This window comes from Myotis davidii, unplaced genomic scaffold (genome assembly GCF_000327345.1).
Source record: "Myotis davidii unplaced genomic scaffold, ASM32734v1 scaffold3695, whole genome shotgun sequence".
NCBI classification, from domain to species: Eukaryota; Metazoa; Chordata; class Mammalia; order Chiroptera; family Vespertilionidae; genus Myotis; species Myotis davidii.
The window spans coordinates 23,183-41,305 of record NW_006286384.1 but is presented as its reverse complement, the minus strand read 5'-3'; the positions used below and the strand labels follow the sequence as shown (position 1 = coordinate 41,305).

Genomic DNA, 18,123 nt, shown 5'->3' with positions numbered 1-18,123 from the left:
TGATCTTGGTGCTGATGGTTTTGAGTCTTTTCTATTCTGATTTGATTTTTGTGCATTTTTGGCTGGAGTATCTCGTATGGATTTCTTTACTGGAGCTTTTTCTACTGCTTCCTCATCATCATTATCATCCTCTTCTTCATCATCATCATCATCATCATCATCATCATCATCATACTCCTCATCCTCATCGTCTTCATCAGAAGCAAGTTTTACTTTTTCTGCGGAACCTTGCTAACATCCTCCAGGGGCTGACCACTTTCCGGACATACTTAGGAGTTTCACATCCTCCTCCTCGCCATCTTCTGAGTCTGCATCTTCCTCCACAGCTACTAAGTGCTGTCCACTAAGATGCACAGGCCCGGAGCCACCCTACAACCGTAAGACCACAGGTGGTGCTATTGCAAAGCCACCACGGGAAACCGTTGGCTGTACAGAAATTTTCACAGTTGCCAGTGTTGCTTTAATTGGACTGCCTTCGTAATTCATTGCGTCTGCTTCGACAATGTGCAGTTCATCCTTTGCTCCAACCCCTAGACTGACCATTCCTGGTCAGGGCACATGTCCCGGTTGTGGGCTCAAACCCCAGTGTGGGGCATGCAGGAGGAAGCCAATCAATACATCATCATCATCATCATCATCATCATCTTCATAATCATCATCATCATACTCCTCAACCTCATCATCTTCATCAGCAGCAAGTTTTACTTTTTCTGCGGAACCTTGCTAACACCCTCCAGGGGCTGACCGCTTTCTGGACATATTTAGGAGTTTCACATCCTCCTCCTCATCATCTGACTCTGCATCTTCCTCCACAGCTACTAAGTGCTGTCCACTAAGATGCACAGGCCCGGAGCCACCCTACAACCGTAAGACCACAGGTGGTGCTATTGCAAAGCCACCACGGGAAACCGTTGGCTGTACAGACATTTTCACAGTTGCCAGTGTTGCTTTAACTGGACTGCCTTCGTAATGCATTGCCTCTGCTTCGACAATATGCAGTTCATCCTTTCCTCCAGCCCCCTAGACTGACCGTTCGTAAAGATAATTGGTGCTGATTTTCATCATTATCCACCTTAAAGTGATAATCTTTGTTTGCCTTTAGTTCACAACTGAAAAGGTAGTTCTGGGGCCTCAGAGGGCTCATGTCCATGTCCATAGAATCTTCCATGAGGCAGTAGCACACACTTAGGTGAGAGAGAAGGCAGATGGAGATAAATGGCTTCTGTGGACGGAATTGCACCAGGGCCCAACTACACTATTTAAATTCAAATCAATTCAACCTAAATAAAATATAAAACTTAGCTCTGTTACATTAACTACATTTCAAGTACTCAATAGGTCACATGTGTCCAGTGGATACCACATACAACAGCACAAACAAAGATGGTTTATTTTATTTTTTAGTATAATTTATTGATTTCAGAGAGAAAGTGAGAGGGAGAAAGAGATAGAAACATCAACTTTGAGAGAGAATCATTGATTAGTTACCTCATGCATTGAGAGAGAATCATTGATCAGTTATCTCATGCACCCCACACTGGAGATCAAGCCCACAACCTGAACATGTGCCCTGACTAGAAATTGAACTGTGACTTCCTACTTCATAGGTCAACGCTCAACCACTGAGACATGTCAGCTAGGAAAAGATGATTTCTATCATCACAAAATGTTCTATTGAGAAGCAATGGCACAGATTGTGAAAGATTTGGACATTTTCTAGCTTCCACCGTGTTCCCAACATATGGGGATTCTTGCATCTTTCTCTAGAGGTCGTTAAACCTAATCAAGGGAAGAGCTTCAATTCTCCCAAGTATTTTAAATCTCATTGTGTTCCTGTGTGTTTTTATTCTTTTTTATCTAAAACCAATTGAAGATATTGCTGGACCATTTTATACCTCACTAATGGCCAGACCCTCTGGAATTCACTAATGCTGTTACACACCAATCAATAACAATTAACTGCCACCACTTCAACTTGCTGTTTTCCTGGTTCCAGAATTAGCAAGTGTGACACCCTTGGTTAATTGAGAATTACAGTGATTTCTGAAGCTTCTCAAGCCAATTGATGTAGAATTTTAGACATGGTATCCAAACATGATATCCCTTCTCTGCATCCAGCATGAAGAGAGAGTGATATAACTTCCTGGTACTCACATCCATGGATCCTAGCCAACAGAAAGCCAGCTTGCACCAGGAGTTGAGAATCCCTGAGCCAGTCAGCACCAGGACATCTGATCTCTCCATTTCCTGTTGTCTTGGGCCTGTGCTATTCCAGTTTTTAGTAGCTGTATATTTTATTCATTTGTTTAACATATATTCATTGTTGTGGCACTGATCTAGGTGCTTAGAAAACATCAGTCAACAAATTAGACAGAAATCAGTGTCTGTGGAATTTGCATTTTACTGGGATTTGATATAGTTTAACAAATCCTATTAATAAAAGCCTATGTGGTTGTCATGCCCTCACGCCATGATGCCCTCACGCTGCAATAAGTAATCACCAGGAGGCTGCATGTGCAGTGGGCATGCATGAATAGGTGGGACTGCATGCATGCATGGGTGGGCAGGGGTTGACGCTGCCTGCGTGGCTCAGAGGCAGGTCCTGTGGCTCTGTGTGGTGAGGCCTGGGGATTTCGCGGCTCCGACCTACTTATTTGGGGCAATCCATCCAGGAGCCCGGATGAGTGGGTAGGGCCTACCTCTTTGGGGCGATTGATCGCGGGGCTTCCGCACTGTGAGAGGGCACAGGCCAGGCTGGGGGACCCCCCCCCCTGAGTTCACAAATTTTGTGCACCGGGCCTCTAGCGTAATATAAGTTCCCAAAATATGGGTGCTATGTATGGTATCTTTTAAAATCTTTTTTGCTTCTAGTTTCCTAGAACATGCAGTGTTAATTGATGAACAATTTTATGTAGAACATCTCAATGAATATTGACATTCTACAATTTCAGTCATTCATTCTCTCTTTCATTAAGCATAAAAGAGCTTTTAGTATTTTTAATTAGACACAAAAATATTCTAAGTTCATGGCCCATACACACCTTAACTGGGGCCTGTTTGGGTTATAAACTGCTTTTCTCTTGTCTTCTGTGTCTCAGAAGAAATATCAAAGAGCTTATCAATCAAGGGCAGGCACGCATTCCTGTGGTTCTGCTTTCTTGCCATTGAAATCTATCATGCCCTATGCTAAAGTATCCAAGTCTTACTTATTGACTTGGTCTTATCGTAAGTTACAGATGGCTAACCACATCCTCCCTCAGCCTCTGCAATCTGATTCAGATTTATACTATGTTTAAATGTTACCTGCAAATAATTTCATAATCTAAAATATATAAAAAAAACTCAAATAATCACAGATTTCAAAAAAATGACAGTGAGTGTGGAGTACAAAAGAACATATAGAATAATATATCTTTTATGTATCCACAGAAGGGTTTTAGAGATTACATAAACCTTAGCTTTCTAAAATACTTTACAAGTTTACAACCTCTCATTGACTGGCCATTGCCTGAAATCCAACACAGATTTTATACTATGTTTCAATTATAGTTAATAACATGAAATATAACTACTTATATTGTGTCTTGAGTGTAATTGGACCCAAGATATTACATATTTGAAATCTAATGTTCATGAAGATATAAAGATCAAATTATTTGAAGCATATTGGTCTAAGGAGTCTGTTTATTATATCCATTTGGATAGTTTCTGGTTTTCCCTTTTATTCTTTTAGTTATAAATGATGCTGAATACATTTTAACTTCTTAATGTGTACAATGAAAATATTTTTGTTGACTTCAGAGAGGTAGGAAGAGGGAGAGAGAGATGAAAACATCAATGATGAGAGAGAATCATTTATTGGCTACCTTTTGCACACCCCCTATTGGAGATTGAGCCCACAACCCAGGCATGGAACCATGACCTCCTGGTTCATGGATCAATTCTCAACCGCTGGGACACACTGGCCAGGTTTAATATGTACAATTTTTAATTAATTCTGGACAAAATCATTGCAGTTTATTCTTCTCTGTCAGAATACCTCCTGTGTTCAGCTGATCAGCAGACACATAGAGGATGCCCTGCAGGGTCTTGTACTGATTGCCACACTGGGTTGGCAACAGTGCTTGCCTCCATGAAGCTCCAACAGCATAAAGGCAAATAACTGGATTAAATGTGAAAAGTTCAGCTCACACATAATTACTGAGTTAAGGGCAATATTTATTGTGTAATGTGAGCTGGTGGATTTTCAAAACTCTCTCTTGAGGGCAATCATCCACCCAGCAATCACCTCGTGGCTCATTTGTTCTTTCGAAGGAGAGATTACCACTTACTTTAAGAGGATTGTGAGAAGTCAGGGATGCCCAGTGATCTTTGATCTCCCTCCTACAGTTTATCTTCAGCAGATATTACCATTTCTAAAATACCACACTCACAGGAAATCTGCTTATTTATGTTAGAGCTCTCTTTGGAAAAAGTGGATAAAAGGCCCACAAACAGTATCGATATCAGAGGCCAGAAAGCAGTTCTTTAAATTGCATTTCATAATTGATTTTGAAGAAAAATATGGGTCCCAAAATGCACAAGACTGAAACAACGTCCAATCTATCTTCGGGGATTTTCCTACTTTGTTTTAAGCTTCTAGGTATTATGCCAATAGATACACAAAAGCCTAGAAGGAGGAAACTAGGAGCCTCCTGTTATTAACCAGAAAACCAGTTGGCAGGCAAGCAGGAAAGATTTACATTGTTAACTTGACAATTTATTTCCTTTATACAATGGCCATTGCGAAATTCTAACATATATTAAGAGTAAATCACATGGCTATGCATTTCTGCTTTATGTCACTTATTTCTTCCTCCCACACTGGGAGGCAGTCACACTACTATCACAATGTTATTAATGAGAAAGCTGAGTGGAAAGCAGAAAAATCTGCTCCAGGTGACCCAGAGGATAAGACTGAGAGACAAGATTATTGCTTTTCCTTTCTGACTGTAGAGCCTAAGAATGATCTATCACCTCTCAGAGAGCATGGCACTACTTTTAGTTGAAAAGCAAGTTAAATGGAAACAATCTATTTGTCCTCCTGACTTTTCGTTTTTCTTTTCCACAGTGTTTTGTGCACTTAGTTCAGTTGCCATAATCCATTACCTGAAAACATGGGAACAATGAACAAAACTGATGTGTAAAGTACAAGTCCATACTATTTATAGAGCTGACTGTGTTAATAGCGGGGAATGTGAGGTGAGAATTCCCAGAGTACCATTACTGTCTCTGCCCATTTTGATACATATTTTTATGATTATATGTGTATGAATATCAAAATTGTATGCCGGTTGCATATAATTTTGTTATTAATGTTTTTAGTACTGATCACACTTTCTTTCCACTAAAAAATAATTCATTTAAGAATCAGAGACTGGAAGACTGAAAATAATTATACCTTACAAGAATTGTTAAAGGGAGTTCTTTAAGTGGAAGTAAAAGGACATTAATTAGCATAACAACATAAAAAATATACTGTAATTCTCACAGGTATTGGTAAGTATACAGACAAATTTAGATTCTGTAATTTGGTAATTGTAGAGCATAATTCACTTAAAATTCTAGTTTAAAAGTTAAAACAAATGGATGTACTAAAAATAACCATAACCAACATAACCTGTTGCCATATATACAACACAAAACATGTAAATTGTGGCAATATTAACCTAAAATGTGAGGTGGAGGAGAAGTGAAAGTATAAAGTTAAGGAATTCTATTAAAGTTAAGTCCAATGTGAGTCAAACCCTCATGCTGTATGCCGTAAACTTATACGCTGCTGTATGTGAGCTATTTATCAATCAAAGTGGAAAACAATAATTAGCACTCACATAGATAATACATTTACCAAGAATGCAGAAATCTGCCCTCTCTGGTTGTCACTAGAGAGTTCTAACATGTTTAAACATTTTAGAACTATTTTAGATACTATCACTTTGTTTACATTTGAAAAATATAAATCAAAAGTATATGGTACTTAGGCAAATTTATTAAATACTATTTATAAGTGTATTTTATAATAGCTCATATTTAATAATCTTTCAAATTCAGCAAGATATTATATTTATTAATTACCTTACACATCAATATCTCTTCTTTCTTCCACCTTTTATCTCTAAAATTTATGAAAAGTTTAATCTTCATTTTTTCCTATATTCATCAATGATGACATTTTACCACATCTCTCTCTCTCTCTCTCTCTCTCTCTCTCTCTCTCTCTCTCTCTCACACACACACACACACACACACAGACACACACACAAAACAGCATTGTTTGAAATAGTTCAGACATGGAAACAGGCAAGTGTCCATGGATGAACACACACACAGACACACACACACACACACACACACACAGGCACACACACAAACACACATTCATTTTAACCATCTGAAAGTAAGTTGTAGGTATCACGTCATTGCATTCTTGTAGAAACAAGGACATTCTCTTACATAACCAGTCATCACACTTAATAGCTGTCACTTTAAAACAGTATTATCCAATATTTCATTTAAATAAAAATCCCCAACTCTACCAACAATGCCCTTTAGATCTGTTTGCTTGTGCTCATTTCAAGATTTTTTCAATGGATGTAAATTGCACTTATTTTTCATATTATATATACATAATCTTATTTGCTCTTCAATAGTCATCTAATTTTTGTCACTTATGGCATTGACATTTTATATCGTTTATTTCACTTGTATTGTAAAATATCTCGCATTCTGTATTTTTCTAACGGCTTCCTAATAAACAGATTTAAATGGAAAGTTGATGTTAACTGCACCTGAGTTAGGGATGCTGCTGCATGTGTCCCACTGCATTACCCCAGGAAGCCCTAACGTCCCATTATTCTGTTATTGGTGATGCTCAGCTTCAGCACTTGGTTGGTGGTTCCTCTTGATTTCTCCACTAGAAGGTGAACTTTTCCCCATTACTAATAAATGATCTGGGAGTTAATGTTCAGAATCAATGTTTATCCTATTTTCCAACAATGTTTCATAAGTGCTTTCTGCACCCCTTGATATTCTCTGCCTGAATGAAGCCTTACATTTGGTGGGAGTACAATTGCAAATTTTCAATTCTGTAATTTCTTCCCCAAACACTGACTGACATTCTTCTACAGACATTCTTCTATAGACAGTCTTCTATAATAAACTCCCTTTCCTTTTGTTATCATGTTGCTATGGATACAGAAATATATTTTGGTTATGGGTATTAAAATCTATTACAGTTATTATTTTTAATGTTTAAATTGTCCCCAAATTTGCTCTTTTGAACAGTGTGCCGCCAAGATATGTCCTGTGTTTATACTTAGTTGAAGAAAATCTTCACATTTGATTTATCCCCTAGTTAAAGTGACTTTATATATATTTTTAAATATATTTTATTGATTTTTACAGAGTGGAAGGGAGAGGGATAGAGAGTTAGAAACATCGATGAGAGAGAAACATCGATCAGCTGCCTCCTGCACACCCCACACTGGGGATGTGCCCGCAACCAAGGTACATGCCCTTGACTGGAATCGAACCTGGGACCTTTCAGTCCGCAGGCTGATGCTCTACCCACTGAGCCAAACCAGGCAGGGCCCACGTTTACTTCTTTTCTGTCTTTTAACACACGCATTTTGTTACAGAATTAATATATTAGTGGCACTATCAAAACAAGTCAGTTAATACCCAGTTCATCTTTACACTACTTTTTGCCTTTTGAATATTTTTCATTGAGGACATCAAGTTAAACATTATGCATTGAAAAATTGTTTGGATTAATTCTGTTTTTTTTTTCTATGTGGTTATTTTAGTTTCAGTGTTACTTTTCTCATTATGTTATCTATTAATTTTGGTTTTGAAAATGTATAAAATACACATGGTTCAAAATTAGGCAAGAAAATTATAGTAAGAGAAAAGTCATGGAATGTTTCAAACCATCACATAGGCTATGGTTGTGTGTGTGTGTGTGTGTGTGTGTGTGCATGTGCACTCGCATGCACATGTTTTATTGCCTGTACATAACTTCATCTACTGCAGATTCGCGTTGTAAAGCTATTATAACTTTAAGCTTTAGAGACTCACAAAAACCGCTAGAGTATACAATTTCTTGTTTCCTGTATCATGGCATTTTCAGTACATTCATACCCTGCTATGAGAAATGTGACTGATAGCCCCTAGTTTATGAATTGGTAAGATGGACATATCGTTTTAAGAAATGTGTTTATCTTATTTCTATGAAAAAAAATGAAGAAAATGATATCATCATGGTTTTGTTTAAATTTTTATTGTTTAAATTATAAATGCTTGTTATAGGTTTAAATAACAAAGTGCGGTCATACACTACATAATGCCATTCTGTTCAATGATAAACCACATAGAGGACTGTGCTAGGCCATATATCCCAGCTGTGCTGTAGGCTAGACCATCTATGTTCTGTAAATGTACTCTATAATGTTTGCACAATGATGACATTGGATAACAATGGGTCTCACAGAAATTATACCTTTCATTAAGTGGTGAATGAATGTAGTTGCATATGTATATACACAATACAAATAATTGATTGGGTAATCCAATTATTAATTTAGTTGTTCCATTATATAGATTGAATATCAATTATGCATATCATGGTCACTTTGTGGTTACAAAGGAAACTAATGTTAATTGGAAATGATAGTGGCTAGCAAATTGTCAGGTGAAAATGTTTTAGCTTTTACTATCTAAATTCAATTATATCAAGTATAAAACCTGTATATACACTTATATGTAAGCACCATATTTTTTTATTAAAAAACTAAAACAAAATTTGTTTTCCCTGCATGTGATAATTTTCTCTACACTTTTAATTCTAACAAGCACAGTAATACTAAGAAGCAATTATATTAATTTAATTACATTAACTAAATTATTGCACATCTAAATAACTTTACACTAAAAACAACAGAAAAAGATTTCAATTATGTGGCCCATTAGATCAAGAAGTTAGTATTTATTGCTTTGCCCTTCTTTTCGAAAAGCAAAAATGAGTTGTATGGAATAAACCTTTATAAAAATTAAAATGTATTTGGGGCTTTTAGTTAATTATGACTTGTTTGTTATAACAAATTCTCTATGAATATACATAAGCTTACATTTCCCATTATGGTTTAATTATACAGTCATTAGAAGAAGGAAATTATAGTGAAAACAGTTATGAAAAATGGTAAATCATCTGCAATACAACTCAAATTAAGTCATTTTAAAATATGATTTTGTAGGTTCTGAGGATTTTAGTATATATTTTTAACCTACCTATTGTTTAATTGTTGAAAAATACATAAAATGTTTGATTGAGATACCATTTGTGTATAGACTGACATTGACATTTGTGTTAAGTATAGAATTGTAAGTGTGAAATTTCAATATTCAGTTTTCTTGCATTTTCTAATACTGAACTTCCTCATTTCCTTGTAAAGAAATCTTAATCATAACACATTTTGCTTTTCAAATTACCTTATGTGTAAGTAATACGTTGTAACATTATTATCAAATACATATTTCCTCATTCATATGGGGAAAATCACTTCCAATGATCTAAGTGCATTTTCTTGGGTGAGGACAGTGTGTGTGTGCGTGTGTCTGTGTGTGTGTGCGTGTGTGTGTGTTCAATTATATTCAGAAAATGCAATGTTTCCAGGGAATCCACAAATCTAGAAACTGCAGTCTATTATCTAAATGTAATTCAGCAGATACTACATGCATAGTTCAGGGCACTTAGTAGAGAAATGATTTTGACACACTTTGTCTTTGAGCGATGATGTGCTGTCAATGTCTATACTATAGGTCAGAATTTATCACAGAATATTTTCCTAAAATTTATGAATTTGAGATAAATATCATTAGCCTGTGTCACAAAGATAGAGTCTAAATTACTTGGTTCATCTCTGAAAACAAAGACTCTAGAATAGTGATTGACACATAGCAAGCAATATAAAATACTTGTTGAGAGAGAAAAATAATTAACTTAACTAAACATAAATGAAGAAATTAAGGAATGGTATTTAGAATTTGTCAAATTGCAGCATTTTTGATAGACAAAGTAGTAAGAGTGCTCTTTGAATAATTTTCTAGGGGAAAGTGTAGTCAATTTAGTATGGTCATGAGAAACACCTATTACAAAAAATTTTAAGTTATTTCATCTGAGAGTTAAACAACCCCTCTACTAAAACTCAAAGTAGATGAATTTCTATCTAACAGACTTAAATTCCACATAATCCTAATTTTTGCATAATAAAGCATAGTAAAATATAGTGCCATAGGGTGAAGAAAAATGTCTGGGGTCTTCAGGATTAAGGATACTAGAGGCCTGGTGCACAACCTTCATGCATTGGGGGAGAATGGGGCCCTTCAGCCCAGCCTGCACCCTCTCATAGTCCAGCACCCCTCAGGGGATATCCTCTACCCGGCTTAGGCCCACTCCATGGGGAGCGGGCCTTAGCTGGCAGGTAGACATCCCCCGAGGGGTCCTTAGCGCTTCCATGAAGCCTGGAGAGGCTCCTGCTCCTGCTGCTGTGAGCCTGGGTTCTGGCTGAGTGGGCTCCCCCTGTGGGAGCACACTGACCACCAGGGGGAAGCTCCTGCATTGAGCATCTGCCCCCTGGTGGTCAGTGTGTGTCATAGTGACTGGTCATTCTGCTGTTCAGTTGATTTGCATATTAGCCTTTTATTATATAGGATTTGCTCTGATTTCATGACAATTCTAAGTGATTCAAAATACCCCAGAGATCTACAGGTCTGACCCAGCTAAGGGAAGTGAGGTAATAAATGTTATGTTGGCCTGAGTTCTTCCCTTATCAAGGCCCAGTGTGTTGAGAGATATACTATATGTTTATCCAGTTCTTGATATATATTTGGACTACATACAGAACAAGAGGGAAAATACCACATTAGTTCCCTGAACGATGGAATGAGGGATATTATATTAGGAAAGTTCACCTGTTTGTTAAAAAATATGTCCTTCCCTACCAGATTATTACATCTGGAGCAATATTTAGTGATGGGATTTATCACTCAACTTAAAACTTAAAACAACCAAAAAATGAAAGAGCGGTATCCATGACACTGTACATCGAGCAATGAAGAGCAGTATCCCCTGAAAGATGGGAAACAAATGAGAAAAGACTTAGGATAAACCACATTTCTTTGAGATAATTTCCTGGCTAACTGCAGGGAGGGCAGAGCTAGACAGAGTTCCTGTGTAGAGGAGAAGAGGCTAATTGTGTGGTGAGAGCAAGGTGACTGGTGTACAGTGAAGAGCACCAGAGAGGAGAGAACAGCATAAATACAGGTATCTGGGACTCTGCAGAATATTCCATTTGTGCATTAAGTGTAGTACTGATAAGCAAATATATGCACCACAAGAATTTGTGAAAGAACCATCTGAAAGAATTAGGGATGACAACAGAGCGAAAGGGGTAATGCCTATTCCCAATGCCTGTATTAGAGAATCCCATGGTTCACGGGCATTTTGAACAGAATAAGGAAGGTCCTGCTTCAGTAGTGGGGATAGTTGGCCCTAGACAGAGCCCTTGTATAGACCCAAATAACCACTTAATAGGTTTGAAAGAATCAAACTTATTTTACATTACTTAAATGCCGCAGACAGATCTCAAGGACATTTATATTCTTCTACAGTAAAGCACAATAATTTAAGATTCACAAAATCTGGCATCTAATCAAATGTTACATGGCCTAGAAAGAAGTAAAAAAAAAAAATTACAAATCCAAATGAGAAGATAATTAAAATTGATACTAATTCAGAATTAATTCAGATGTTAGAATTATCAGAGAAAGATCTTTGAAGTTATTAAAGCTGTACTTTGCAAGTAGTTAAGTAGAAGCAGGGAAGATATAAAGTGTATAAATAAAACACCTAGACATGAAACTATAGTATGTAAGATGAAAACTATGTGGGTTGGCTTAATGGCATGTTTGACATCGCAGAAAACATTAGTGGAACTCCAAGACATAACAATAAGTATTATCTTGAATAAAAGGCACATGCATACAAACTATTTTTTTAAATGCATAGAGCATCAGTGAGCTATAAGCCAGCATCATGCAATCAAACATAGAGCTTGAGAAATTCCTGAAGCTGAGGGGACAGACATAATCACCAAAATTGCTCAAAAGTTATCTACAGCAGGGAAAAAAATCCCTTCTTCAGTGCCTCCTAGGTTCTCCAGCTGATGCCCTAGAAATTAAAATTACTAAAGACATATTAACAAATAATAAGAAAGGTTTATTAATTTGTGCAGAGTGCACACATGTGGGAGAAACTCAGTGATGAGTAACTCAAAACGTTGGTTAGTACTTAGGCTTGTATAACAACTTGAATGATAAATTATTAGAGAAGTGGCAAGACAAAAGAAAAGGAAAAGGAGTTTAGGTTTCTAGAGGCAGCAAACACTTGGTAGGTAGATAAATAGAGAAAAGTAATGGAAGATAAAGTTTATTTTATTATAGTTTGTTGCAGACCGTATTTAGTGCCTTATTTTAGGCCTTATTTCATGTTGTTCGTGGCCATAAAACTTCTGGGAGAGGGCATTTACACCAGTCTTCATTTCCCAGAAATTTCTGCTTTGTTCAGATAAGGGAAGTTCTGGGAAGGCTTCTTTCTGCATCTGTAAATTGTCAGTTGCCTTCAGCTCAAATTATTCCTTATACTGAAATGGTGTATTTGGGGGTGACATTCTCATTCTCCACATATCTAAGAACTTTAAGAAACTTCAAGCACCAAAATATGAAGAAAACTAATGCAAGGGACATCATTATTAAATTACTTATAACAAATGATAGAGAAAAATGTCAAAAGTAGCCAGAGTAAATGACAAATTAATAGAGAAACAAATATAAGAAAAATGGCACATTACTCAAGTGAGCAATATAAGTGGAAACACTGTAGGACAATATGTTTAAACTCTGAGGAGGGAAACCTTTGTATCTTAGAATTCTATACATGGCAAGATACTAAGATGGTAGATAAAAAACTAATCATAACTATGAATAATTTACAATCACATTAATGAATATTATAATTAATGTAATTAATAGGCAGATATTATAAGATTTAATAAAAAGAAAGAACCATCTCTCTGCTACCTATAAGATATGCTTTATATAACACACAGATGGATTAAGTAAAGGGATTGAAAAACATATTATGTTAACATAAAAAGAGAAAATGTTGGAGTGGCTATATTAATATTAGACAAAGTATATTTAGAGCTGATAGTATCAAAAAGTATAAAGAGATCATTTCATAATGATAAAAGGGTCAATCATTCAAGAAAATATAGCAATTATAAATGTTTATACCTTTTATAAGAGAGTTTCAAAATACATAAAGCAGTATCTTTCACAGCAATAAAAGTAGAAATAAACACATTTATAATTACAGTCTGCAACTGTAGTACCTATTTCTCAGTACTTGATAAAAAATTTAACAGAAACTAAGTACAGAAAATTTGAACAACAAATACAGATCATATATTGGGTGTAATATTATTCTTGAAATATGTAAACTTTAAGTGATAACTACAGAAATTATAAATAAGAACAAAGAAAAAAAGCTCTGGAAAATCCACAGATATTTGAAAATTAAGTAGTCAACTTCTAAAAACTGATCAAAGTAGATATTACACAAAAAATAAGGCATATTTCAACCAAATGAAAGCAAAAAGACATCTCAAAAATCATGGGTATCACCTAAACCAGTAGTTAAAGGGAAATTTACAGAACTAAAAGCCTATATTGGCCAAAAATATACCAAATCAATAACCACATCTTTACCTTAAGACCTTAGATAAAAACAGAGTTAATTAAAAACAAAGTAAAAAGGAGGGGGGGGAGGATTTACAAAATTATTGTGGAAATCAATTAAATAAAAAACAGAATGTTAGAAGATAAATTAAACAAAAAGCTCATTATTTGACCTTTGTATAGATCAATAGAACTAATAAATCTTTAGGCTTAATGATCAGAAGAAAGAAGAGATAAATTAACAGTATCACTAAGAATTCTCCAAATGTTAAATGTATAATGAAAGATTACCATGAATAATTTCATGTCAATAAATTCAACAACATAGAGTAGACAAAATTTTTAAGATACTAGCTGTCAAAACTCACCCAATAAGAACTCTATAACAAAAATATCCCATCTCTTTTCCAGGAATTTAACTTTTAATTAAAAGTATATCCATAAAGAATATTCCATGTCTAGATGGCTGTATGGGTGAATTTAAGCATAATTTAAGAAAGAAATATCAATTCTACACAAAGTCTTCCAGACATTGTAAAGGAATCATTGCTTCTAATTTACTCTATGAGTTTAACAGTTACTTTATAGTCAGACCAGAAAAGATGTTGTGGGAATATCAAATCCAATAGTATGTAAACATGATATATCATGACCAAGCAGGATTTATTCTAGGAATGCAAGCATGGATTAGCAATAAAAAAAATAATAAATGTAAAGTGGTATAAAGGAGATAAGTGGTGATGGAAAGAGACTTGACTTGTGGGGGTTAACACACAATGTAATATACAGATGATGTATTATAGAATTATACAACTAAAATATATATAATTTTTTTAACCAATGTCACCCAATAAATTCAAGAGAATTCATTAAGAAACATTTTCAAATCTGCAGCAAAAGCTAATTTCCAAAGCTATCTAGTAGTCGGGAAAAAAAAAAGGAAGAAAGGAAGGAAGGAAGGAAGGAAGGAAGGAAGGAAGGGAGGAAGGAAGGAAGGAAGGAAGGAAGGAAGGAAGGAAGAAAATAGGAAAGAGGCATTGAGATGGTAGCACCACAAAATGATATTGAGGATTACATGGAGAAAAGAGGCTCCACTATTCCACATAGAACATGTAACATGAGAAATTATTAAACTATCTTAAGATATTGAAATTCAAAGGCTGCTTGAGTTTATAGCATAATCTAGCTTATTGGACAGATATATTTCATGAAATCTTGGTCAGTTCCTAGGATTTGCTTTTGCTATTTTACTCTTCCATGAATCTCAATTCATGACTACTACTGTTGTAGTCAGTGACTTTAATATATATGTAATTTATGTGGCTAAAGGAGAGAGGAAGCAAAATCATATGGAATGGGTTTTGTAGTTTCCAACATTAGCCAATTAATTAATTACATGATGGAATATTTATATAAATCTTAAAGATACTGTGACAGTAACTTAAAATGTAGATATGAATAAGCCCAAATCCTTGCTGTTGTGAGTTCTTCTTGCTAGGATATTTATAGATAAATATGTTAATATATATGTGATATATATTAATGTACATATATCATATATATATCATAAAAACTCTAATTAAAAGTTCTTACCAGATAGAGAAGAAATACCAAAAAAAATGACAGATTTAAGGAGAAGAAAAATATATTGAAGTGTTATTATGAAGGCAGAAGTTACAGAAAAAATTAACATTGATAAATTCACAAGCATTTAAAGAATTGGAGGAAATTAAATATAACTAAATCATAATATTTTTGTGATTAGCACAATTTAAAAATACAGAAAAGGACAGATTATGGATTACAGAGGACAAAAATCAAAATGGGAATATTTGGGCTCAAATTTAAGTGAATGGGAATCATTTCTGTCATTGGGGGATAGGAATAACATGCTCACTTTGACTTTTTAAAAGATAATCACATCAAATAATTAATTACATACAACTATTAAGTAAAGAAATTAATTTGAAAAATATTGAAATAATATGGGAAGATAATATTGTAAACAGTTGATAAGGATGTGAGACAGATGAGAAAAGAAAGCAGGACCTAAAAACAGGAAAACAGGACTTTTTGGGGAATAAGGAAGAGAGGGAATTCAAGAGAAACTGTCAAATGAATGTAAGTAGGATATGCTCCTTGGTAGATTTCCGTGGAAACTAGAGAAGTAGGGAGACCAAGAAGAATGCATGAGTCACATAAACTCAATTCTGCCTCTGCCTCTTTGGTATCTTATTAGCCAGAACCAATGAAACTGCTTTGAGATTCAATTACTTCATGCAGAAAATGGGGACAATACTATTTCATAGGGTTATGGTCAGGATTATACACACAATTAACAATTATAAAGCTAAAGATTTATTGCGTGTTTATTAGGTTGTCAGGCATTAAGTAATTTATGTATATTATTGATTTTTTTACATTATTTTTATTACCATTGTACATATGTGTAATGTCGGACACACAGGGGTGTTTATTTGCCAAGTAAGTCAAGATATAAACATAGACTCACTACATTCTATAATCACTTGTCACTATGTACTTAATAAGTATTTGTTTTAGAAATCTTGTAGTAAAAATTATAGGTGCATTTACATTTACTCAAAACCCAGCTTGATACCAGTGTTGGAATCTGAGAAACCAATCTGTGCACATTTAGCATAAAATAAAGGTAACATCAGAAAGAGGTGACAGTTGAAATCATGATGTGGATGAAGCCATCTAAGAAAGCATATACAATGTAATGCAGTCTAAACATGGACACTTAAGGAACAACCACCTTTAGGCCATCAATAGAAAGGTAGTCAATAGAAAAGAGGATGATAGTGAAAAATCACTTTGTTTACTTTTTCTTTTCCAATGAATTTGACCTTCCTCTAGAATGGCTTTGAATTATTGTTTCAGTTGACAGCTGCACGATTCAATTAGCCTTCATTTGCTTACCTGAAGGACTAAATGACTTAACAGTCACAGCTACTATTTACAAGTGAAAAATACATGCCAATATTCTTGTCTCTCCAATGAGCTTAATTGGTTCTCTCTTTCTCCTCAACATGTCTTGATAAGATGACTCATTTTCTAGCATAACAAAAACTCAAAAGCTTCTAATTTTCACATATTTAATTACCTAATAATGACTTGGGCAGACCAAGTTGACTTGACATTTCAGTGGTTATAAATAAGGTAAATGGAAAGAACAGTGACGCCCTGGATTATGTAATAATGGTAAAAACACCCCTCCTGAGAACTATTTGTTGAAGTATTAACTTAAAATGCATATAAATACCAACTATACCCTTGGAACAATCTCCTGCTAAAATATAATTCTAAGGGAAAAGTTTGCAGTCTTCTAAGGTCATAGAAGGGGTAATGTACATGCACTTCCAAATAAAACAAGTTTTGCATGGACAGGGCATCTAGCATCATTATGTGCAATTTATTTGTTTAAGCTCCAACATTGAGACACAGACTTGCAGACTCGAATCTTCCACATGATTTGTTTAAGAACTTACTCTGGGGTGTTCCAGAGAGGGCTTAGGATATAGTTTAATTTCTCTCTCTGCTCTTACTAAGTTTGGGATGATGGGCAGTTATTCTGAGTTCTTGAGGCTTCAATTTCCCCACATATAAATTAGAAAAGACAATTTTATTTATTTCAAAATTAGTTTTGAGACTTAAATGATAGAAAGACAAACATCTTTATGAAATTATTAACTTTTTATGCTCTAATTTTAAAAACTTTAATGAATACTTAAATTGCAAATAATTCATCTTTACAGTAGAGGTAAGGGAGGGAGACTAATTTACTCAATGTGGTACACTGATTTATAATCAGAAAAATTTTTTAAAAGGCCTAGTTTACCTAAATAGATCACGGTAGCATCTTCAATAGTTATTCTACAATATTTCTCTCTTTCTTTTTTTTTAAAGCTTTTTGGGAGCAATTCTAGGTTTGCTACAAAATTGAAGGGAAGATACAAAGATTTCCCATGCACTCCTTGCCCTCATACATGCGTAGCCTTCTTAATTTATCCAACATCACATATCAAAAAAATACTTTTTTTTTTTTTAATCCTCAACCAAGGATATTTTTTCCATTGATTTTTAGAGAGAGAGAAAGACAGAGAGAAACATCCAAGTAAGAGAAATACATTGATTGGTTGTCTCCTGCATGTGCCCAGACCTGGGCCTGGGCTGGGGAGGAGCCTGCAACTGAAGTGTGTGCCCTTGACCAGAATCAAACCTGGGACCCTTCGGTCAGCAGGCCGAAGCTCTATCCTCTATCCACTG

At 35.1% G+C, this 18,123-nt stretch overlaps 1 pseudogene; it reads right to left on the bottom strand.

Annotated features, from left to right (window-relative positions):
- LOC102756362 overlaps nt 1-1,196 on the bottom strand; it is a 5,859-nt pseudogene extending 4,663 nt beyond the window's left edge.
- Between the last annotated feature and the right edge of the window lie 16,927 nt (nt 1,197-18,123).